At 43.0% G+C, this 24,106-nt stretch overlaps 1 protein-coding gene across 49 annotated transcripts in view; it reads left to right on the forward strand.

Annotated features, from left to right (window-relative positions):
• LOC138918323 (heparan sulfate glucosamine 3-O-sulfotransferase 4-like) overlaps positions 1-24,106 on the forward strand; it is a 134,490-nt gene that overhangs the window by 28,138 nt on the left and 82,246 nt on the right. For 29 of the 49 annotated variants that reach the window (XR_011427567.1, XR_011427562.1, XR_011427561.1 and 26 more), the window contains exons 1-2: positions 18,737-18,876; positions 19,430-19,485. The exons of 7 other annotated variants lie outside the window; for them this stretch is intronic. The gene's annotated coding sequence lies outside the window, so the exon portion shown is untranslated. 13 more of the 49 variants (XM_070239352.1, XM_070239353.1, XM_070239346.1 and 10 more) reach the window with 6 other exon arrangements.

Raw genomic sequence — 24,106 nt, forward strand, 5'->3', positions numbered from 1 at the left:
AAGTACCTAGCATGGAGACAAGCCCCTACATAGCAGACGCTCAGGAAAGCAATGGCTGTGGATACTTTCAGGTCAGGTGGGTGGGAACACTGTGGGTCTAGCCAAGGGCTCCATTTGGAGCAGGACTGCCTGTCCCTGCTCCTGCCCAGGCGTGCTGCTGGGATTGAGAAGAGGGATCTGCCACAGCAAGGATGAGCAGAGTTGCTGAAGTGAAAACCAGGTGCATGGACCTCTCCAGCAGAACGAGGGGAAGGAGATGGCTGTAGGTCACGTGGCAGTTTCCACTTGCGCAGCAGCAGGAAGAGTGCCCCCCGACTCCCTCAGGCAGAGATGAGGCTCTCATCTCACTCTTTTCTATCAGAGTAAGCTTAGAATCGTGGTAGAGCTTAGCTTACCTGAGGAAGGTGTTTGTATTCCAGCCAGGGAGGGGGTGGGGAAGGCTGGCACCCACTGCAACACGCTGCACAAAAGCAAGCTCTGATTATCACTCCATTTGTTTTGATTAGGCAAGTGTTAGATCCTAATCAAGCAGAGAGGAGCAAATTGGTTCCAAATTTAAAAAATGAAAGAGAAGAATGATCATTTAGAAAGCGTGTCAACAAGGGGCGCTGGCCTGATTCACCGGCAGCATGGCCCAGCGGAGAGTAAGGTGTGGTTTGAGTTCTGATTTCGACTCTAAGCCAGAGTATCCTCATAATACGTTAGGAGAAAGAGGCTCTAGCTCAGGTGTTCTCTTTACACTCACTGGAGAGTGTGTATGAGGTGAGACCCCCTCATCAAGACCTTGAAGAGAGGCTGTGAAGTTGAGTGGAATGAACACAGGCTGTGGAATTGGGCTGGTCTCGATTTGATGCATGCTCCACTGCTTGCAGGCTGGACAATCTCAGCCTCTCTGAGCCTCAGTTCCCTAAGCAAAAGTAATAAGAACGCCAGTGTGCAGTGAGAATTAAGTGGACATTACATATAGTCTTGCTTAATAAATGTTCCCTGGGTCCATACCCCCGCAATGCAGAATCCCCGGTTCCACAATCAGATTTCAGCTCTGGCTGATTCTAGGAAAGCCAATGAGAGCTGCAATAAATGATTGAGAGAGTCTCACCCCTGATCGCCTCTTCTCTAGGACCTTCCTGGAATCTCTGGTGTCTGAATTCCACAGGTTCTTGGGAGGAGGGTAGGGTGAGGGAGGGACGGCAGGAGGCAGGCCCATGGATATCTTGATATCAGGGGCAAGACTCTGCTGGGTTCTAAGTGCAGATGCCCATCCACCGAGGCAGCACTTAAGGGTAATATATGCCAGGATGTCTGAATGACATCTTCAGCATCCTCAGCCAGGCCTCATCACTGCTCCGTATATTCATCATCTGCAGAGTTATTAACACACATTTATGGAAGCCCGCTTTGTAATAGGCCTGTCCTGGCCCAAGAACACAAGAGGTGTAAGTCATGGATCCTGCCCTTATTCTTGGGACCACATGGAATAAGTCAGATAATATCCCCAAGTTACCTTGCTCCCCATCCTGCATGGCTTCCAGCCTGCTCTCTGTGCCGGACCCTTGTCCACAGGACATAAACTAGTTCATCCATTCCTGTCCTACTGTGTAATCTCCCAAACTGGAGATGCTTCATGAAGTATGGAATAGGAGGTCTGGACGCATAGAGTACAGGGTTTCGGATTCCAGATGCCTGGTGTCTCCATTTCAAGAACCAATAAAAGACAAAATAGAATTAGCCTCATCGTCTGCCCAGATCTCTTTTGCCATCTCTATGCAAGGCATTGCTATGATTCTGCCATGAAAAATATTTAACAAAGTCAAAATACCATCTGCAGAAATTAGCAGGGGGGGAATATTGGGTTTAAGTAGGAACAAGTCATGGGTGCGTGCATTTTGAGAGGTAGAAAAACCAAGAGCATAGATGTAAGATGGAAAGAGAGAGTTGTCGGAGGGAACACAGAGGGGACAGTTATGAGGTTGGTCTCTGGCTCGCTCTTCTCCCCTCACTGATATAATGCACGTCTTTGGCTTTCTACGTGGACTGGCAAGTTAATATCTCCAACTCAGATACATCCTCAGTGTTCCATATTTGTATATCCAATTGCCTCTTAACACTTTCTCTTAGGTGTTTCAAAATACTCCAAACTGAAGCCATGCTCTTCATGACTCCCTTCCTCGAGTCTGCTTCTCTTTCTGATTTCCCTCTATCGGTGAAGTCACCGTGATCCATTCACTTGCACAAAGCGCAAACTTAGGAATCATTTGTGACATCTCTTTCTCCCTCCATCCCCCATATCCAATTCATCACCAGCCTGTTGACTTTAATTCCTAAAAGTCACTTGAGTCGATCTACTTCTCTTCCACCTCCTGCCAATATGCTAGTCCAAACTGCCATTTCTTTCCTCAGAATTCCCCTCAGTCTTCCAGCTGATCTTCTTGCATGCAGTTTCTTCCTCACCCTGCACCCAGAGGGATTCTACCCAGATGCATCTCTGATCACATCACCCTGCCATTGACTCTGTCCTCATAGGGACATAGTAGAACTCTTCAGTGGCGGCTCCTTGCTCGTATGATAAAGATAGGCTCTAGAGCTGGAGACAAAGTGAGCTCCCCCGAGCTGAGCACGGAAGTGGGAGTGGAGGAAGGGTCCTTTATCAAGGCCAGATATGAAGCTGTTACACAAGGGGAAGTGGATGCTGGTCATGGAGAGACAGCAGACATCCACCCAAGGGCAGTCTCTCAAGGGAGAGTTTTCTCAAGGAAGAACTTTGCAAGGGATTAACAGGATTTCAAGACCCTGTACAGGTGGGCTGAGATAATGGTTTCAGCAAGAGACTAAGAGACCTTATAGGCTTAGGGAAAAGCTGACTGAGTGGAATCAGGGCACGTATATCAAGTTTAGGGCAGCGTTAGTAAGACCACACTAGTGGTGAGGCCAAGGCACCTAATATGCATCTGACTGCTGAAGACTTCCAGTTCATGGAGCTATACAGGAGCAGGCTGGGGCTGACAGGAGTCTGGCATGACTTGGTCATACTGAACCTCCGTTGGCTTCTCCCTGCTCAGAAACCATCTGTTCTATAATGTCTTCTAGAATTGAACTGGGATTTGATGTTGTACTGCCCGATCTCTAATTCCTGGGAGTCGGCCTTGAATCTTTGTTCTTGCCTGAAAATGAGCTCAATTGCTCATCGCCAGTCTCCTGGTGTCTCTCTCACCTACCTACCCTGAAGATTTCTTCTTTCCTTCTTGAAGTTGAACTTATATTTCATAATAGGTGCCTCTGTTTAATCCACCGTTTGAAGTGCTGGAGGAGCAAGGAAGGCCAGACAGAGTTTCTTCCCTTTCAGCCCATCTTCTGTGTCTCTCTAGAGACATTAAAAAAAAAAAGCCAGCTCTCTGTTTAAAAGCCTCCAATTTTCTGCAGACTAAAGTTCAACCACTCTAATGTGGCACATGGAATTCTTTGTAACACTGCTTGCATCTTGTGGGGTTTCTTGGTTACAGGCACAGTAACTATCTCTGAATGGTGCAAGCCTTATAAAGCTCATGGAATGGAAGGCATAGCTGATCAAAGAAGCCTAAGAAAGGACTGGAACCAGGAGACCTCCAATAATCAAGAGAATAGGACTTAAGCGACAGTCTCTTCAAGACCCTGTGGCTGGTACAAACCAGCTCCAAGACATTTCCCTCAGCCCCTCCGTTCATGATTTAAATTCCTAAGAACCACCTCCCACCACCATTGTGTGGCTTCTTAGAGGAAATACCAAGCAAGGTGTCCCACGTCCCTTGGGTAAGGAGCAGTGACCTAAGCTCAGCCGGCTTGATTGCGGAGGGCAGCGCCATTCTTAAGCCCATGCAGAAAACATCCCTGCACTGAGTCATCCACCCTAGAAGTCTCCACTCTAGTCCTTCTCCCATCACATCTTCCCAGGGGATAAGGAGGCCACAGGCCAAGGGCACTTGCCCACCTCAACCTGCACCCTCCCTTCTGGACCATTCTCTTGGTCACGGAGACCCTGGACTTCCCTGCCCAAGTTGGCTCTTCCCTGGATCTGTCCTCCCGAGGGCACATGGCACATGAAAGCCAGAGGGGATGTAAAGACTGCTGTCCACCCATTTTCACTGTGCAGGTTATGATGTACTCACACACGTACAAAAAGCCACTACAGTGATGGGCAGAGCTTGGGAGTAGGAAGAGAAGTGGGGAACAGGCTGAGGGTAGGGATCCGGGAGCCATAAGCCAGGAGCCAGCTCTCCCCCATGCTGCTATATTCTGGCAAGAAAATCTGAGAAGTCAGAGGATTCCAAATTTGAACTTGGCCTTCCGAGTCATTATGAAGATAGGAGGATAGTACATATTTTAAATGACACTTTAATAGATTGCTTTATAACTTTCAAATCCCTGGGCATGTGGTATATGGTCCTTCATTTGTACTCTTCCTCTGGGTCCTGCAAGGGTATAGGCAGGTCGGTCAAAGAGCATCAGGATGCTGCTACCCGAGGAAGAGGCCAGTGATGTCCACGTGCTGTTGAGATTCCGTGTTCCCACCCCTGTATTTAGTGACCCAGCGTCCCATGACTCAGCTGCCCAGGCCCTGAGCAGACCCTGCAAATGCCGGAGGCTCCCAACTGTCTTCCTGCCTCCGCGTTCGCCCCCTGGAGTCTTCTCAGTCGAGCATCCAAAGGTATCTTTGAAACATATAACGAATCAAGCCACTTCCCAGTTTAAAAGCCTATGGTGACCGCTCCCCACCCCACCTACCCCGCCCAGAGGAAAAGTCAAAATCCTTTCCACATTTCACAAAGCTTTGCACGACACCTCCCAGCCTCCATCCACCCTCTCTCTGTCCTCTTGCTGACCCACTCCAGCCATGCTGTCCTTCTGGTGGTCGCTGGGACATGTCAAGCTCAGCCCTGCATGGGGTCCTCTGCACCTGCTGTCCTTGTGGCTGGAACATTCTTCCCTTGGTTGTCCCCATGGCTAGCTCTTTCAGCTCCTTCAGCTCTCTCTTTATGCTACTTCCTAGCACAATCTTCTCTGGTGACCCCAACTAAAGTAGGGGACCCCGTTCCCACCACAGCATCTCCCACCTCCTTTCCCTGCATTATTCTCTGCACAGCACTCCCCGCCACACTATGCATCTTGATTGTTTCTTGCACGTTATCTATCTAGACAGACTAGAAGAGAAGCAACGTGCGGGCAGGGACCTTTGTCTGTCTGTTCCCTGCTGTCTCTCCAGCACCTGAAACACTCCTGAGCTTAGAGGTGACACTCCACAAATGTTTGTTGAGTGAATAATGGGATGAATGAATGAAAGCATACATGCCATGCCCCTTGGCCCCTGCATATGGTCCCCTCTCTGTCTGGGATGCCACCATCATCTTCTCCTTCAAGGCCTAGCTCAGAATTACCCTATCTCTGCGGCACCTCCTCCTCTCCATCCCACCCCAGCAGCATTGTTTTTGGTTCCCCCATCATACTTTACACATACTTCTGTAATAATGCTCACTGCATTCAATTATTGTCCAGTGGTTTTTTTCTTTTAAAAGATGTACATAAGCAGTACATGAATACATTCACTTTATTAAATATTCAAACAATATAGTAAGTGAAAGATCTCCTCTAGGCTACTCTCAAAATCTACCTTTCCTTTCCAGAAGTAATCTTGTCTGGGAATTTACATACACATACATGGATAAAAAAGTAAAGTTTTGTTTTGAGTGTGCATGTGTGTGCTTTATTATCCCTATGTTCTGGCATTTTCTATGATTTGCATCTTTGACACAGAGTACTTTGGGTGATTGTCTGCTTTGTACCTGTATGCATTTAAATCACTTTAAAAAATACTTTAGCATTGAATTAGATAGAATGGAGGCATGAAGATTTAGTTGGCCATTCCCCATCTTATGGGTATTTAGATGGTTCACATTGCTGCAGCCATGCCACCGTGAAAGTTCCTACACAGGTCTGTTAGAGCATATGTGTTTCTCCAGACTACATACCTAGAAGGGAAACAGAGGATTTGAAAAGTGTGCAGATTTTAACCTGCCAGTTCACCCTTTAAAAAGCCTGTAAAAATTATGCTTCTGTGAAGGTGGGATATTTTTAATATTTGCCTATTCGCTGGGAGAAAATGTCTCATTCGAGTTTTGTTTTTCATTTCCCTGATTATTGCTGAAGTTTACATGTTTGTCTATATTTATTAGAATTTAGTTTCTCTTTTGTGACTCGTTTTTCCATCTTCTTGGCCCGTTTTTCTTTTCTCTTGCTGTCACTATCTTACGTGCCTGTTTTTTTTTTTTTTAATTTTTTGTTTTAAAGATTTTATTTTTTTCCTTTTTCTCCCCAAAGCCCCTCTGGTACATAGTTGTATATTCTTCGTTGTGGGTCCTTCCAGTTGTGGTATGTGGGACGCTGCCTCAGCGTGGTTTGATGAGCAGTGCCATGTCCGCGCCCAGGATTCGAACCAACGAAACACTGGGCCACCTGCAGCGGAGCGCGCGAACTTAACCACTCGGCCACGGGGCCAGCCCCCCGTGCCTGTTTGTTTTACTTGACTGTGAGCTCCTTCAGGTGGTCATCACATCTTATTTATCAAGGTTTCCCCTTCCAGAGCACACAGACAGTGCTTAATGAATGTATATCCAATTGCATTATTGAAGCCGTAGGCATTTCTCTCCATCACGGTTATCATCATTATCATCCTCCTCATCACCGCCAGTACCATTTATTTAGTCTCACAGGATGCTAAGCCCTGTCTCGGGAGGTGTGCGTATATTGTCTCTCATCTTCCTAATACCTCGCCCAACAAAGTGACTATTGGTAGCTCTGTTTTACAGATAAAGCAGTTGAGACTCACGCAAGTTACACGGGCTGCCCAAGGACACTCAGCCGGATTATGAAGGGAGGGATTATGGAGCAGAGTCTTTTCAGCCTGGTTCCAAAGTATGTGCAGTCTTCCTTAGAACACTTGGCCTCTTCCTGGCCACACGTTAGAATCACCTGAACACCTTTTTAAATGATAGCTATATCCAGTCCTCCCCCAGGCCAATTGATTCAGAAACTCTGGGACTAGGTCTGGGGAAGTGGTGTTATAAAAATCCCTACATGATTTTGATGTGCAGAAATGGTTGAAAACCTTTGGTCTACATTGGGAGTGAACCAGCTTTTTTTGTAAAGTGCCAGATAGTAAATATTTTAGACTTTTCCTGCCATGCAGTCTCTGTGGCAACTATCCACCTTTGCTGTTGTAGGGTCAAAACAGCCAAAGACAAAAATGAACGAACATGAGTGTGTTCCAATTAAAACCCATTTACAAAAACAAATGGCAGCCAAATTTGGTCCATGGGCTGTAGTTTGTGGACCCCTAGTCTATATCGTAATACTTCCAAGATCTTGGAATTTCGGATTGTCCCAGTCAAACCACGACATCTGGTCACATTAATTACCATGCTAAGTCTCAAGGACAGTGGCATGAGAATCCTTGCCCCACCTCAAGAGATTCTGCTTCAGTAGGTTGGGGCCTGGGCGTCTGCATTTCAACAAGGGATGCAGCTGATTCTGATGTAAGCAGACTTCGTGGGTCCTTACTGCAAGAATCACTGGGCTACTGAAGCATAATGTTCTTGGCAAGTAGCGAAAGCTTGGCTGGAGAAGCAGAACTGGTTCTTATCCAAAAATTCTTTAAGCTCACAGATAGACATTTTGTGTGTCCCTGCCTGCCTTATGTTCCAGCATCCTGCCTCCAAGGTTCTGGAACCTTTGGTGCCCCAGCATCACATCTTCCCAGTCTGCACGTTGGCAGAGAAGGAAGCCGTCCTGCCTCTTCAACTCTGAAATTAGTAGAAGACCAAAGTCCTTGTATATTTCAAAATATTGAAGAAGAAAGTGACTGTTTAACCACCTATGTGATAAAACTGATACTGGCATTTATCAGTCTGTGTGTGTGTGTGTGTGTGTTTTAATAGTTCGGTAGGTTAGAAAATGGAGCCTCCATTTTCCCCTCATCCGCTTTGAAGCTATGTAGTGGGTGAATGCCATCATTTCTGTGTCCAACCTCTTTAGCATCCATTATTTCTCTGTTGTCCACATCTAATAGTCTGGATCATTTTAGTTGTTGATGACGCAGCGATTACTGGGGCTGCTGCTTTAGGATGACATCCAAATGCCTCTGAACAGTTGAATTTACTTACTGCTTCCCTCCTGAAAGCTTTTTAGCATGATCCAGCCGGGGTGGTTTCATCGGGAAAACCATTATTTGTGGCTCTCTTTTTTTGAGGGGTAGAAATAAATTTCCCAAAAGATGAAAGTGGACGCTGTTCATTGTGGATCTGCAATCTTACTTTTTCTTCTCTCTCCTTCTTACATTCCATTTGCCCAGTTTTTCTCAGGAATGACTTCTTTCTGGGGAAATGGAATGTTCTAACTTGCACGATTGAGTCAAATCAGTGTTTAGAGTGGTTTGGACTTTTAAGCCTTTTGCTGGATTTTGGCAGTATCATTTTATACTGTAAAACCCCTTTTTCCCAGGTGACCTATAATATTCATATTGAACATTATTCACAGCTTTCTAACACCCCCTCATTTCACTTAGCTATCCGCTAAGCAAATAGCGCTCAAGAGTTAAAAATATGCTATTCTTCCTCTACAGCACATGCACTTTTATGTGAAAGGGGAACCGCTCTGTGTTCCTAATCTATATACATATCTATCTGTGCATGTAGTAGCTTTCAACACTGTAATTAGACACAGAAACCACACCGTGCCAACGCAGTGCACACATGCAGGCATATAGAGCAGCTGTGACAAATATATAATATGGTAAAACACCTTTTCACTAGCTGGGACAAATTCTAGAGTATACAAGGAGAGTTTCAAATGAAAATTAGGTAGAAGAACCTGAACTATTTCATGCAGGAGGACTGCACAGATGAAAATATCTAGGACGCCTCTCTGGAAGAGTGTATTTGAGAGGCAGTGTGCAATACTGGAAGGCTGATAGCTCAAGGAGTCCAATCCTCTTGGATTTAAATCCCAGCCAAGGTGCTGTGTGATCTTGGGCAAGTTGCTTTAGCTCTCTGAGACTCAAGTACCCTGTTATGTCACAGAGATAATAGCAGCACGTTTACCTCATGGGGCTCGTGTGAGGATTAAGTGAGGTAACAAATGTCAGGCTGCAGACACACTTTCGTCCTCTGAGGATCGGAACCACAGTGTGGTGAAGAAAATGAAAGGAGATATGTCATCATTACAACAGAACTCTCTGGAATATGCCCCGCCCTGCCGCACACAGCAAATATGAGTCTCTTTTGTGAACTGTCAATGTTAATAGCATCCACATTTACTCAGCTACCCTCATAAAAAAATTAGGAGCTACACTTAAATGGTTTCTCTCTCCTCCTACCTGTCCCCTTCTTCTCGTGCCTGATCCCCCATGGTCATTTGGTACCAAATTGTGCCATTCAGCCTCCGAAATAACTCTCATTAGGTCTCCTCAGCTTCATCCTCCCTGTCACTGCCTCAGTTCAGACCCTTATTGTCTTTTGTCTGGATTAATGCAAGAACCTCTTAACCAATTTCAGTATCTTCAGCTTGGATCCTCCATGATCCATTAGTAGCCCCATTTTACAGATTAGAAAATTGAGACAGAGAGAGGTTCAATCAAGAGCCCCAAATCACACAGCTAGTAAGTGGTGTTATAGGGATTCCAACCTCAGCAGCCTGGCTCTAGGATCTCTGCCCTTTCCTACCTTGGAGCTTGGTGCAGTGCATTATTTGGCTGTGGAAATCAGCAGTACCTCCTACGTCTGGTAATTGCCTCGAGTGAGTCCTGTTTCCCCCTCACCAGATGTTTCCTTAGAGCTGCTCTAACTGATACATCGATCCTGCAGGAGCTCCAAGGAGCAGCCAAGCCATTCTGCAGGAAGAGAGCGGGTGAAGGAGGAACAGGCAGAAATGTACAAATGAGTTCTGGTGGGAGACCATCAGTGCATCGTGGATGCTGTCCAGAGGCTGACGTGGGCCACGTATAAAAAGGGGAGGCTGAACTAGGGATGGAGAAAGTAGGGATTCAGGTCCATTTCAGCATTTCAGGAGTCTGGTCCAGTGGGTGGGGCCTGGCATGAAGAACTGCCAGGGGGGATGATGCTCGGATTCTGGCAGTAACAGAGGCTGCTGGTTTAGAGCAGGATCGCAGGCAGACGTGATGCTGTGGTACCACAGGGACAGATCATCCATGTTCCCGTGAAGCCACAGCCACTCTGAAGCCGGGGCCAGGGCTTTCCCACGCCCTGTGGTCATAGGCACTAGAGCGGCAGGAAAAGTAAACTGAGAAACTACAAGTTTCTCCTTGTAGAAACCTTACTCATTCTTTAAAGCTCACTTGAAAATTAGTATTTATCTAAGGAATCCATACTTGTGCCTTTAAAATCAAATAGTACTGAAGGCTTTATAAAGAACTGTGACAGGCCCTCCCCAACCTTAAAACCCCAGTCCTTTCTATCCCCCCAGTTCCATTCCCCATGGAAACCACTTTAGCCATTTCTATCATAGCTGTTCTTGTGTTTACCTCCATTTATATAACTAGTACAAATACTTGTATTTAAAAGTAATTTTAAAATATTAGATACTAACTTCTTCCCGTGGTAGATAAAATTTGAGTAGGTAAAATTGCAGGTGGATGAAATTTGGTCGACACCCCATTCCCCTCTTCACTCTTCTCAGTCTGTCCTCACTTAAAGCTTTATTCATGCAAAGTTCATCTTGGCATGGAAGGTGACCCCTTTCCTGGAACGTGTTCAGAGACTGCTCCTCCCCTGCTCCCACAGAGCTGTGTATCTCTCTTAGTGCACTGTTCCCCTTGCCCTTCCACGATGGGGTTATCTATAGAACAGGTCACACAACTGTGGTCTTTACTGCTGTGTGCCCGATATTGGTAAACCCTGCTCTTCTTCCCTGTCCCTAGCCATCTCTATATCTCTCTGCTTTGCCAGTCTCTGGGTGGGGGGAAACCAAAGTGGGTACTTCATGTGTGCCCTGAAAGGCTGGGACGCTGGTCGTTCACTCTGCTCTCTCTTTTCCTGAAAGGAGAGCTCTTTCTAGCTGAGGAGTTCCCTCTTAGCACTGAGTAATGCCAGCTTAAAGGACGGGGTGATGCAGGCAAAATGAAGCTGTTCTTCTTTCTCTTTATGTGTGGTTATTCTCACATTTTTTGTTCTGCTATGTTGCTAAAGTTTCTTAAGAGGGCTTTAGAGCTCTCCCAGAACTCTTTTTGATCATGGGTAGGTAGCAGTCTAATTGTTGATCTTTCTGGGAGGACAGAGGCTAAGATCTCCTACTCCCCCATCTTGGTGACATCACTCACTAACACATCGTTAAGGATTTTTCATTTATATTCATGAGGGATAGTGGTCTTGTCTTTGCATGTGATGTCTTCACTTGCCATTGAAATCAAGGTAACTCTGGCCTAATAGAATGATGTGAGAGCAGCTCTCTCCTTCGATATTTTCTGAAATAGATGGTGGGAGATTGGGATTATTTGCTCCATTAATAGTCAATGGAATTCACCAGTTGAGTCATCCGAATCTGGGCTTTTCTTCCCTGAAAGGGTTTTAATTACTAATTTTTCTTGTTTGTTACAGATCTATGGAGATTTTCTATTTCTCTTTGAGTCAGTTTTGGAAATTTGGATCTAAGAATTTGCCAATATCTTATAAGTTGTCTAATTTGTGGCATAAAGTTGTTCATAATATTCTCTTACAATCCTTTAATTTCTCTGTGGGTGGCCCTTTATAATTTCTGATTTTGGTAAATTCTATCTTCTCTCTTCCTTGGGGATGCTAGCTAAGGGCTAGTCAACTTTATCTGGTAAACAGCCAATTTCTGGTTTTATTGATTTTTGTGTTTTGTATTTCACAGACATGTGTTCTAATCTTTTGTATTTCCTTTCTTTTTCTGTTTTCAGTTTGGTTTATTTTCCTTTCTTTCCTTTCTTAGGGTGGGAACTTAAATTATTGATTTGAGACTTTCCTCTCTTCCACTATAGGTGTTTAATACTATAAATTTCTCTCTAAGTACTGCTTTAGGCACATCCCATAGACTTTGATATTCTATTTTTTAAATTTTCATTCACTTCAAAGTACTTTCAAATTTTGTTCCCAATTTATTCTTTGACTCATGTGTTATTCAGATGGATGTCATTTAAGTTCCAAATGTTTGTGGATATCCCAAATATATTCCATTCTTGATAGCTCACATTCCATTGTGGTTGGAGAACATATTTTATATTATTTCATTCTTTCTAAATCTGTTGAATTTATTTTATGGCTGAGTACACAGTCTATCCTGGAGCATATTCCATGTGCTATTGAAAAGAATGTGTGTTTTGTAGTCATTGAGTGCAGTGATCTATACACGTCACTTAATTTAATTTGGTTGATAGTGCTGTTCAAGTCTTTTATAACCTTGCTGACTGTCTTTCCTCTTTTTAATCCATTATGGACAGGAGGCAGTTGAAATTTCCAAGTATTGTTGTTGAATTGTCTCTTTCTCCTTTCATTTCTGTCAAGTTTTACTTCACGTATCTTGAAGCTCTGTTGTTACATTTGTAAGCATTGATAATTTTTATATCTTTCTGATGTATTGACATTTTGTCATTTGGATATGTCCCTCTTTGCTTCTAATAATATTTCTTGTTTTAAAATCTACGTTGTCCTGTATTAATACAACCCTCTAGCAATCTTTTGGTAACTGTTTGTATGATGTGTCTTTTCCATCCTTCTAGTTTCAACTTCTGTTTGTCTTTGAATCTAAGATGTGTCTTTTGTAGATCACATATAGTTGGATCTTGCTTTATTATTCATTTTCCCAATCTCTGTCTTCTAATTGTTTTTTTTAGACCATTCACATTTAGTGCAGTTATTGATAGGATCAGAGTTACATTTCCCATTTTGCTATTTGTTTTCTATGTCTTCAGGCTTTTTTGTTCTTTGTCCTTCCTTTATTAACTTCTTTTGTGCTAAATAAATCTTTCAGTATATCATTTTAATTCCTCTATTGAATATTTTTTACGTTTTCTGAGCTATTTTCCTAGTGTCTGTGCTAGGGATTCCAATATGCATTTTAACTGACTATGGTCTATTTCAAACGAATATTAACTTAATTCCTATGAAATATAGAATGTTTCCTCCAATGTAACTCTATTATTTTCCCCTCTTGTGCTATTATTTTTATATATATTATATCTATATATGTTACCAAACCAATACTACAATGTTACAATTATTTCTTTGTACAATCTCATGTCTTTTAAAGAATTTAACAGAAGAAATGAGAAAATATATTCATAGATCCTTTTTTTTTAAACCCAGAAATTTATTACTTCTGGCTCTCTTAATTTTTTCCAGCTGATTCGAGGTACTGTCTGATGTCATTTTCTTCCAGCCCAAAGAATTTCCTTTAGTATTTCTCACAATTCAGTTCTGATATCAAGAAATTCTTCCATTCTTTTTAAATTTAAGAATGTCCTTATTTCACCTTTATAATTAGTGGATAGTCTTGCTGGATAAAAAAATTCTTCGTTACCATTTTTTCTTTCAGTATTTTGAATATGCCATTTCTCTGCCTTCTAGGGTCTATCTTCTCTGATGAGCAGTTAGATATTATTTATGTTGATGCTCTCCTGTACATGTTCAGTTGTTTTTCTCTTTCTTCTTTTAAGATTTTCTCTTTGTGTGTGGCTTCCAACAGTTTGACTATGATGTGTCTAGGTAAAACTACATCTTTGTATTTATCCTACTTGGAGTTCAGTAAGCTTCTTGGATGTGTAAATTAACATTGTTTCATCAACTTTGGGAAGTTTTGGACATCATTTCTTCAAAAAATTACAATAGCTATTAGATCCACAATTTGAGGAGGTGTATTAGATGAGATTTGGGACATTTACTGGGAAAGTCTAGGAACCTGGACATTGGAATGATTACATGTATTTGGATTCAGATACAGCTGAACTCATTGGGCACAATGAGTCTCCCTTGATTTCATAAGCAGTTGTTTCTCGCTGTGTGAGGCTGTTCCTTCATTGCTGGTATTCAACTGTAGGATGAATCCCAAAATCATTATCCTGAGTGAAAAAAAAGCCACACAAAAATACACTGTATGATTCCTTTTGCATGAAACGCTAAAAAGATAAAACTAATCTAATATTGACAGGCATAGAGAGAAACAGTTCCCAGATGGAGGTGTCTGAACACTTTGAAAAGTGATCCAATATACTGGGGCTCTTAATAGATTGCCTCAATTACTCACTCAGATAAGGCTTGAATACAAGAATATCTTCAAGAGGGACATTAAGTTCCTCAATATTTTATAAAATGATCACTACCCATATGAGGGTGAATGCCAGGTAAGTACACCTCCCCCAATTACTGCTAGAATGGACTCAGTGTGAGATTAAGGTGAATAAATTGTATTCCTTCACTTACATGGATTTACCGAGCATCTAGGAAGCCCAAAGTTATTATCAGAGGAGAAGGATATGGTCAAACATATACTACTACTTGGTCAGAACAGATATTCTATAGTCTGTGCACTTTGCCTGGCAGGTGTACACTTGCCTCTGCACAGCTTTGAGGCTTATTAGACAGTTCAAGTTTGTTGTACCTGCCACACTCTCTGCAATTTTAAGGCCTTTAAGGTATACTAAAAGTCACTGCTTTGAGGAGCTTAGAAAAAGAAGTGAAGAGTAACTGAATTCTGACAATGTCTCTCTCACTTCTCTCTCTCTCCAAATCCTAAGGGGTGATCCTAGTATAAGTTACCCCTGAAGGAGATACACACTATCCTCAGGCCCTGTCCGAACTTCCTTACTGGCTCCAGGCCCATAATGGGAATAAAAAACCAGCTATGTTCAGAGTAAAATTGCAAGAAATCCAGAAATTAAAAAACCAAAAACACAAAAGGATCTCAAGATCTTGCCCAATAAAGCAGAAACTAGGTAGCACATAAGGGGGTGGATCCTTACCATATTAGATTAGAAAGGATGAATTATGTTTGGATAGGCTCAAATTAATCAATATGAGTATACTCTCTGTGGACTCAGGAGCAGCCCATGTTGCATTTCATACCAATGAAATATGTATTTTCTCTAATGGGATACTGACAAATGTTTTTTAAAACTCTTAGAGTGTTTCTCATGTGCAGCCATCTTTTGTGGTGACATGAAGGGATCGGTGGTGGTGGCTCTTTGATCATGAATTTCATTGAAATGAAATAGATGGGTATTCTACTAAGATGCTTCTTGAGATCTATATCTATATACATGTGAAATTCTGGATCTTGTGGGCAGAAAACGAACACAAATCACCACAACAGGGATTCAGATTCTCTTTCTAAATCCTTGATATATCCTACTTTATAGACAGGAGGCTTTGACTAAAGGGAAGGCTGGGTCCCTTTGACAAAATTCCTCATAACTTGGTCACAAGAATATACAATTAAACATTCCCCAAAAGTCCCCAAGGGAGACCTGTGGCCACATACCCATCAACTCTCCTTCAAACTGGGTTTACAGTGTATGGTGGCATCATTGGAAATTATGGCTGCTACAATTACAGTCTCACTTAGGGGTGGTTCTGAAACGTGTGGTGAAAAAAATCTTCCCAGTGGGTAGAGTTTAAGGAGGTATATTTAGTTCACTTTGTGAAGAACTGACATGTACTTGAGTTTCGATTTATACTGATTTATGTCCAGTAGCTCAGTGAGTTGACAGGTAGTAGGGGGCTAAACAAGAATAAGACTGGAAAATTGGTGACATAAAGGTCTAGAAGAGACATATGTGGATGGAATTCTAAGAATAGGTATTGAATGGGGTTTATAAATGCTTAACAGAGGATAGGATATCAGAGGGAAGAGAACAAGTGAGGTGTTGGGTATCTATTCCTTTGGCTCTCCGTGCTGAGCCATGCAATGGGCATTCACAATGTTTCTCTTCCTAAGACCACAGCTCTCATAAGGGTGGCCTTTTGTGCTAAGTTCTGATAATGTTACCTACTCTCACTACAGCCCTGGGGGTGATGATAACTCTCTACCAACACTAGTTACAGGATGCTTCACTAACCCTACCCACATTTTTAGAGCCCTATTTATTAGACTCTCCTCAAGTGTCCCATGGTTTCTTGACAACTGACACCTGTTTCTTGAGGGGACCCTGACTAATAGGCCCCACAACAACCCTGATCATAAACTCCATGGGGGTAGGGAATTTACTCTCTTTTATTTGATGTTGCTATCCCAGCACCTAGAATGATGTCGATTGTACAGTCAGTTTTCAGTAAATGTTTGTTAAATGACATATGTTGTGACCACTTTCTCTCCTTCGTGATCTTTATGTTAAAGTCTATTATGATTGATTTAATATAGTTTAACCAGCATTCTTGTGCTTTTATCTGTAATTTGCTAAAGAATGACAAAGAATTATAAACGTCAGCAAAAAGCAAGCAAACTTGTTATGTGCATGGAAATCCAAGATATTTAACACAAAAATTTATGAAACAATAAGAGAATTCAGCAAGAAGCAATGTTAATGTATAAAACCCAACAGATTTCCTATAAACATCCACCCCTGGAGCACCTGTGCAGACCCTCAGTAGAATCTGCACACTGGGCCCCAGGCGCGCCAGGATGGGGCTCAGGGGTTGGTGGGTCCCGCGGCTGTAAAGGAACAGGGTGGAGGTCCCAGGTTAAAAAATTGTAAAATTATAATTTTACAGCTATATAATTTAACTACTTCAGTCGTCATGTCTTTTTCTTTTTACAAAGTCAATTTTCCTACATAACTCCAAATTTTTCTCACACCTTCTAAGCAATATTTTAATATTTTCCATATCCAATCCGTATTCAAATTTCCCCAATTACCTCCAAATGACTTATGAAAAAAATGCTATTTTAATCGGGAGCCAATAGCGGACTACCCTTTGCATTTGACAGCAGAGTTCAGGCTTAACCCTTAACCTCTTCGGGCTCGGAGGACCCTGGGCAGGAGAGATTTAAGAACACCGTCCTCCCGCTTTCGCAGAAAGGCCAAGAGTGACTTGAAATGTAAACGCGGAGGCCTATGGGAAATGTAGTTTTAAATAGGTGAGGTTCACCGCCTGGACTCTGGGAAGGGGACGCCACGCTCCTTCTGCGCATGTGCAGCCGTAGCCTCCTCGTTTGTCTTCTCAGACTCCAGAGAACCGTTGGGGAACTTTGGGGTGTGCTCGGAAAATGCAGGGTGCGCACCTAGGGCGAGGGACTAGCTGGGAAGGGTGTGCCTGTGCTTGGGGATGGGAGCAGGACGTGTCTGGGACCTCGTCACCCCCCGCGGCGGTGTATAAACCCGGGCGGGCCGTCAGAGCGGGTAAGGCCGATGGGGGAGACCCCGGCCCTCGGGCTCCCGGGGCGCAGGTGTTCGGGGCGGTCCGGGGTGCCCGAGGATCGTGTGACCAGCCCGCCTGCAGCCCGACCGGAGAGAAGCCCGTGGCGGCGGCGGTGGGTGCGGGAGGGAGGAGCGCGTTTATCAGGCGGACGGTGACCTTTGGTCTGCGGTGGAGCCCGAGCTCTGGAGCACTACAGGCCCGGTCAGTGCCAGCTCTGTCACCTGTAAGCAGGGGCGACAGAAGGAACCTGGGCGAGAGTCAGGGTTCTCATCTATAAATATTAATAATGATTGTTTCACGGCGGCGTTTGGAAACATAGATCACAATTTTAGACAAGTGCCAGGTAGGAAGCCTTAAGTAAATGACAACTGCTGTTATAGTTAGAGGACGCTTTGCTTTTTTACTGGATAGTTTAATGTACCCTGACAACCACTTCACCAGAAACCGAGGCTCGGGTCGGTGGCCCGATGTGCTCGAGTCAGGAGCTCCCAGCCAGGGAATTTGGATTCGAGGGCAGGTGTGCTTCGCTTCAGTCTCAGGCTTTGTCTGATGTCACACCTGCCCAAGACTGGCATTACAGCCTTCACAGCACTTAGGAACATGGCCTGTCCCTCCGTCCCCAGGGATGTAAAGGAAAGGATGTGGATGGAATCCCACCGTGTGTCACATGTATCCTGGGATCTCTAGTGTCTCTTCAGGTCCCTTGGGTCAGACAGAGGTGCCTGGCCCCCTCTGCATTGTCAGGCTTTCTGTCCTTGAAGTCTAACGTTATAATGAATTCCAAGAGTCAGGCTTTTTGCCCCTAAAATAAATTTATTTCTCAGATCTATGTCCCAGTTGCCTTGAAACAAACCAGCCCTTGTGAGGCAGGAAGCAGGGGGCCTCTGTGAGGGAGTCTTACCTGGAAGAGAGCGCCCCTCTGACCTTAGACCTCTCTCCAGAGCTTCAGAGCAGAGACAAGAGCCCAGAAAGGAGCAGATGCTAGATTTGCAAGATCAGAAGCAGGTCTTGATCCTCCTGCCCAGAATGAACCAGACTTGATGATGATGCCACCTTCAGGAGCCACCACACTGTGTGACAGTGGGGCATTTGGGCCGTCCCTGGGAAGTACAGGTGAGCTGGGGTGGCCCAGGGGCAGGCTGCTCAGGAAAGGCTGCTTTGTTGGAGAGCCGTGAGGGCAGGGTCTGGGGGTAAGAGACAACCAGGCAGAGGGAGGAAGTTCTGCCTCCAGTCCCCTTAAATGGCCCCCGCTATTTGCAGATGCGCTGCTGTCACACATGTCCACCACCACATGTGACATTAGTGACGTTATCCTGATGTCACAGGATCCAAGAATGATGATCTGTGAAGAGTTCTCCAAGGTCACCTACTTCTAACTCTTTTGAAAGATTTAAAGACATTGGGCCTGAAAATTTCAGTGACTTGTCCAGGGAAACGCAGTTTGTGACTGTTCACTCTCTCACAGGTAAGTTACCAAAAGCATCTATCAAAAGGGCCTTTTGAGAAATACTTCCCAGCTGAAATGAACAATTAAAAATTCCTGCCTTAAATCCTCCCATCTCTTTTACTAGGCTTTCCGTGGATTGTGTATACCAGGGGTTAAATAATATTACTGAGAAAAATAGATAAATGATGCATACTGAGTATTTTTCTGCTAAGTTAACTTTAATGAAGGAATAGTGTCTTGTCATTTGGTGTACTTTAATTCAACTAATCGGTTGTTTTTATTTTTTTCTGTTATTCAGAAGGACGCATGCGTTATTGTTAAATCAATCGAGTAAAGTTTATGTTCACTCAGTAAAAAACTGCAGATTTCAGCTCCATGGTCATTTCAGAATCACACAAAGACAGGTGTTGCTGCCTGTCCAGGATCCTTCTTTTGCCTTTTCAATGCCCAGACGGCCCTGTGCCTATGGGGAGGATGATCCCCAACTTGGGTGCTGAGATTTGAGGAGGTGAATCTAAGAGCTGTAAGACAGCTAAATCTCAGGACCCCTGTCTTCTTTCTGTCCCCTCAGCTGAACCACAGTCCTCTGTACTCGCCCAGGAGCCACAGAAAGTGAACATCCCTCAGGTGAGCTCTTTATTCATTCCCCATTTTATATTGTAATGGATTTATAAGGTTTAGCAGGATCCATGCATTAAAGGAAAAGGAGAAGTAGAAATAGTAGAAATCAAGTCAGTCTTGAGGAAAAATATACCGTGTTTTACTATTAATTGTGATGTTGGCTGTTAGCTTTGAGTGGGTAACTTTGTCAGGGGAAGTAGTTTCCCACTAAGCTACCTGTTTCAATCTCTTTACTTGTGATTGGGCTATTCAGATTTTCTGTTTCTTCTTGATTCAGTTTTGGGAAGTTGTATGAGTCTTAGAATTTATCTGTTTCTTCTAGATTGTCGAGTTTGTTGCTATATAGTTTTTGATAGTATTCTCTTATAATCCTTTATATTTCTGTGGTATCTGTTGTCATTTCTCCTCTTTCATTTCTAATTTTATTTATTTGAGCCTTCTCTCTTTTTTTCTTAGAGAGTCAGGCTAAGGGTTTGTCAATTTTGCATATCTTCTCAGAGAACCAGTTCTTTGTTTCACTGATCTTTTCTACTATTCTTTTTTCTTTTTTGGTTTCAATTTCATTTATTTCTGCTCTGATTTTTATTATTTCCCTCCTTCGGCTGACTTCGGGCTTTGTTGGTTCATTTTCTAACTGTATTTTAAGATTGCTTATGTGAGATCTTTCTTGTTTTTTAAGCTGGGCCTGTATTGCTATGAATTTCCCTCATAGGACCACTTTTTCTGCATCCCATATGAGTTGGTGTGGTGTATTTTCATTTTCATTTGTCTCCAGATATTTTTTGATTTCTCTTTTAATTTCTTCAGTGATCCATTGGTTGTTCAGTAGCATGTTGTGTAGTCTCCACATATTTGTCACTTTCCCAGATTTTTCCTGTAGCTGATTTCTAGTCTCATAGCATTTTGGTCAGAAAAGATGCTTGATGTGATTTCAATCTTCTTAAATTTATTGAGGCCTGTCTTGTTTCAAAACATATGGTCTGTCCTTTGAATGCTCCATGTGCACTTGAGAAGAATGTGTATTCTGCTATTTTTGGATAGAATGTTCCATATATATCTATTAAGTCCATCTCGTCTAGTTTTTCATTGAATTCCACTATTTCCTTGTTAACTTTCTGTCTGGATGATCTATCCATCGATGTAAGTAGAGTGTTGGGGCCCCCTACTATTATTATGTTGTTGTTAATATCTCTTTTTAGGTCTGTTAATAGTTGCTTTATGTACTTTGGTACTCCTTTGTTGGGTACATGTATATTTATAAGTGTTATGTCTTCTTGTTGGAGTGTCCCTTTTATAATTATATACTGCCCCTTTGTCTCTCATTGCCTTTTTTATCTTGAAGTCTACTGTGTCTGATGTAAGTATTGCAATAACTGCTTTCTTTTGTTTGCCATTAGCTTAGAGTATCATCTTCCGTCCCTTCACTCTGAGCCTGTGTTTGTCTTTAGAGCTAAGAGTGTTTCCTGGAGGCCGCATATTGATGAGTCTTGTTTTTCAATTCATCCCACCACTCTGTCTTTTGATTGGAGAATTCAATCTATTTACATTTAAAGTGATTATTTATATATAAGGGCTTAATGCTGCCATTTTATCACTTGTTTTCCAGTTCTGTATTTCCCTTGTTTCTCATCTTGTGTATTTTGGACTGCCAGTTCAGTTTGGTAGTTCACTATGATGGTTTTCTCAGTTTTCTCTTTTTTGTGTGTGAGGAAGACTGGCCCTGAGCTAACATCTGTAAGCAATCTTCCTCTCTTTTAGCTTGAGGAAGATTGTTGCTGAGCTAACATCTGTGTCAATCTTCCTCTGTTTTTTGTATGTGGGATGCCAGCACAGCAGGGCTTGATGAGAGATGCATAGGTCTGTGCCTGGGACCTGAAGCTGCAAACCCTGGGTGGCTGAAGCAGAGCATGCGAACTTAACCATTATGCCACTGGGACAGCCCCTCAGTTTTCTTTTTTTTGTATCATTTGTGTCTCTGTTCTGATTATTTGTTTAGTGGTTACCATCAGGTTTGTATAAAAAATCTCGTAGATGAGACATACCATTTTCTGATAGCCTCTTATTTCCTTGGTCTAAGCCAGTTCCATCCCTTTCCTCTTCCTCTGATTTGTTGGTCATAACATATTCTGTTTTGTGTTGTGATTTTGTGGTTAAAATCACAAGATTAGAGTTATTTTTGATGTTTTCCTTCCCTTTATCTTTAATGTCATAATTAAGTTTTTGCTAACCTGTTCTGGTAGAGAGCTGCAATTTTCTGACTTTGGCTGCCTATTTATCTCCTTGCTCAAGGCTTTGTGAACTCTTTTTTTTCTTTTGCAGGTATGAAGGTCTTCTTGAGCATTTCCTGTTTGGGGTGTCTTGTGGCGATGAACTACCTCAGCTTTTGTTTATGTGGGAAAGTTTTTATTTCTCCACCATATCTGTAGGATATTTTTCCCTGGATAGAGTATTCTTGACTGAAGGTTTTTGTCTTTCAGAATTTTGAATATCTCATTCTACCTTCTCATATCCTGTAAAGATTCTGCTGAGAAATCTCCTGAAAGTTTGATGTGGTCTTTGTAAGTTATTTTCTTCTGCCTTGCTGCCTTTAAAAATATTTCTTCTTTGTCACTGACTTTTGCCAGTTTTACTACTCTATGCCTTGGAGTAGGTCTTTTTACATTGATGTAATCAGAAGTTCTGTTAGCATCTTTTACTTGTAATTCCAGCTCCTTTCCCAGGTTTGAACAGACTTTCTGCTCCTTTCTCCCTCCCTTCTCCCTCTATAATACCCATAGTTTTTATGTTGCATTTCCTAATTGAATCAGATATTTCTCCGAGAATTTCTTCGTTTCTTTTTAGTCTTAATTCTCTCTCCTCCTCCATCTGAAGCCTTTCTATATTTCGGTCCTCCAGATTGCTAATTCCGTCTTCCAAAATGTCAGCTCTGTAATTCAGGGTATCCAGATTTTTCTTTATCTCATTGTGTTTTTCATCTCCAACATTTCTGATTGGTTCCTCTTTATAGGGTCAATCTCTTTTGTGAAGTATTCCCTCTGTTTATTAATTTTATTCCTGATTTAATTGAACTATCTGAATTTTCTTGTAACTCGTTGAGTTTTTTAATGTTAGCTATTTTGAATTCTCTGTCATTTACATTGTAAATTTGTGTGCCTTCAGGATTGATTTCTAAGTGCTTTTCATTTTCCTTCTGGTCTGGACTATTAATATATTTCTTCATACTATTTGATGGGGTTGGTTTGTGCCTTCACATAGATAGTATCTGGTTTCAGATTCCACCTGCCACCACTGGAGGAGGTTCAGGAGCTGTGTATTCTGAGCCTGCTGTGATCCCTGGTGTCTGTGCATGTCCCTTTGGAATCTATGCTGACAGGACCCATCTGCGATTGCCTGCTTGTAGCTGCTGCTTTGCTAATGTATGCACGGGCACTCTAGACGGGGTCCCTTGCTCCGGCTGACTGGCTGAGCTTGTGAGCCCAGCAGGGGGAGGGGCACTTCTTTTGCATGTGCCATCCCGTGGGTGTTCTCTCTTTGCCCTCGCTGTCTGTCCTCCTGGCGTGCTGGCTTCATGAAGACAACCCCACAATAGCTTAGCCTCCTCTGTGGAGCTTTCCTATGGGATGTGAGGGAACTTGAAGAGCGAAGGCATTCCCACAGAGTCTCCCCCCAGGCCCCTCTTTTCTCAGAGCTGTGCATGGTCCTGTGCCCTAGGTCATTGCTGGGGAGGGAGAGGAGATCCCCTTACTTCCTCCTCCTTCCTCCTGGGGGGTCCAGCACCTCGACCTTCAGACATATGGCTGCATGGGTCTCTCAGATGTCTTTTGTGTTGTGTGCCTGTCCTCTGTTGTTTATGAATGTCCTTTTCATTGTTTCTTAGGGAGGAGAGTCTAAGGGAAGAGCTCACTCCGCCGTGATGCTGATGTCATGCCTGGTCATTCTATTTTTAAGTTTTTGAGGAATCTCTGTACTGTTTTCCACAGTGGCTGCACCAATTTACATTCCCACCAGCAGTGTATGAGGGCTCCCTTTTCTCCACATCCTCTCCAATACTTCTGTTTTCTTTGTAAAGATTGGCACCCGAGCTAACATCTGTTGTCTATCTTTTTTTCCTTCTTGTTCTCCCCAAACCCTCCCAGTACATAGTTGTATATTCTAGTTGTATGTCCTTCTGTCTGTGCTGTGTGGGATGCCACCTCAGCATGGCTTGATGAGTGGTGCCGTGTCCAGGCCCAGGATCCAAACCGGCAAAACCCTGGGCTGCTGAAGTAGCGCACACGAACTTAACTACTCGGCCATGGCACTGGCCCCTCTCCAACACTTCTTATTTCTTGTCTTTTTAATAATAGCCATTCTGATGGGCATGAGGTGATATCTCATTGTGGTTTTGATTTGTATTTCTCTAATAATTAGTGATGTTGAACATCTTTTCATGTGCCTGTTGGCCATCTGTATATCTTTGGGAAAATGTCTGTTCAAATCCTCTGCCCGTTTCTTGACTAAGTTTGTTCTTTTGTTGTTGAGTTCTTCATATATTTTGGATAGCAACCGCATGGTGTAAGATAATGGTCTACTTTCATTCTTTTGTGTGTGGCTGTCCCTTTTCCCAACAGTGTTTATTGAAGAGACT

This window comes from Equus caballus, chromosome 17 (genome assembly GCF_041296265.1).
Source record: "Equus caballus isolate H_3958 breed thoroughbred chromosome 17, TB-T2T, whole genome shotgun sequence".
Lineage (NCBI taxonomy): Eukaryota > Metazoa > Chordata > Mammalia > Perissodactyla > Equidae > Equus > Equus caballus.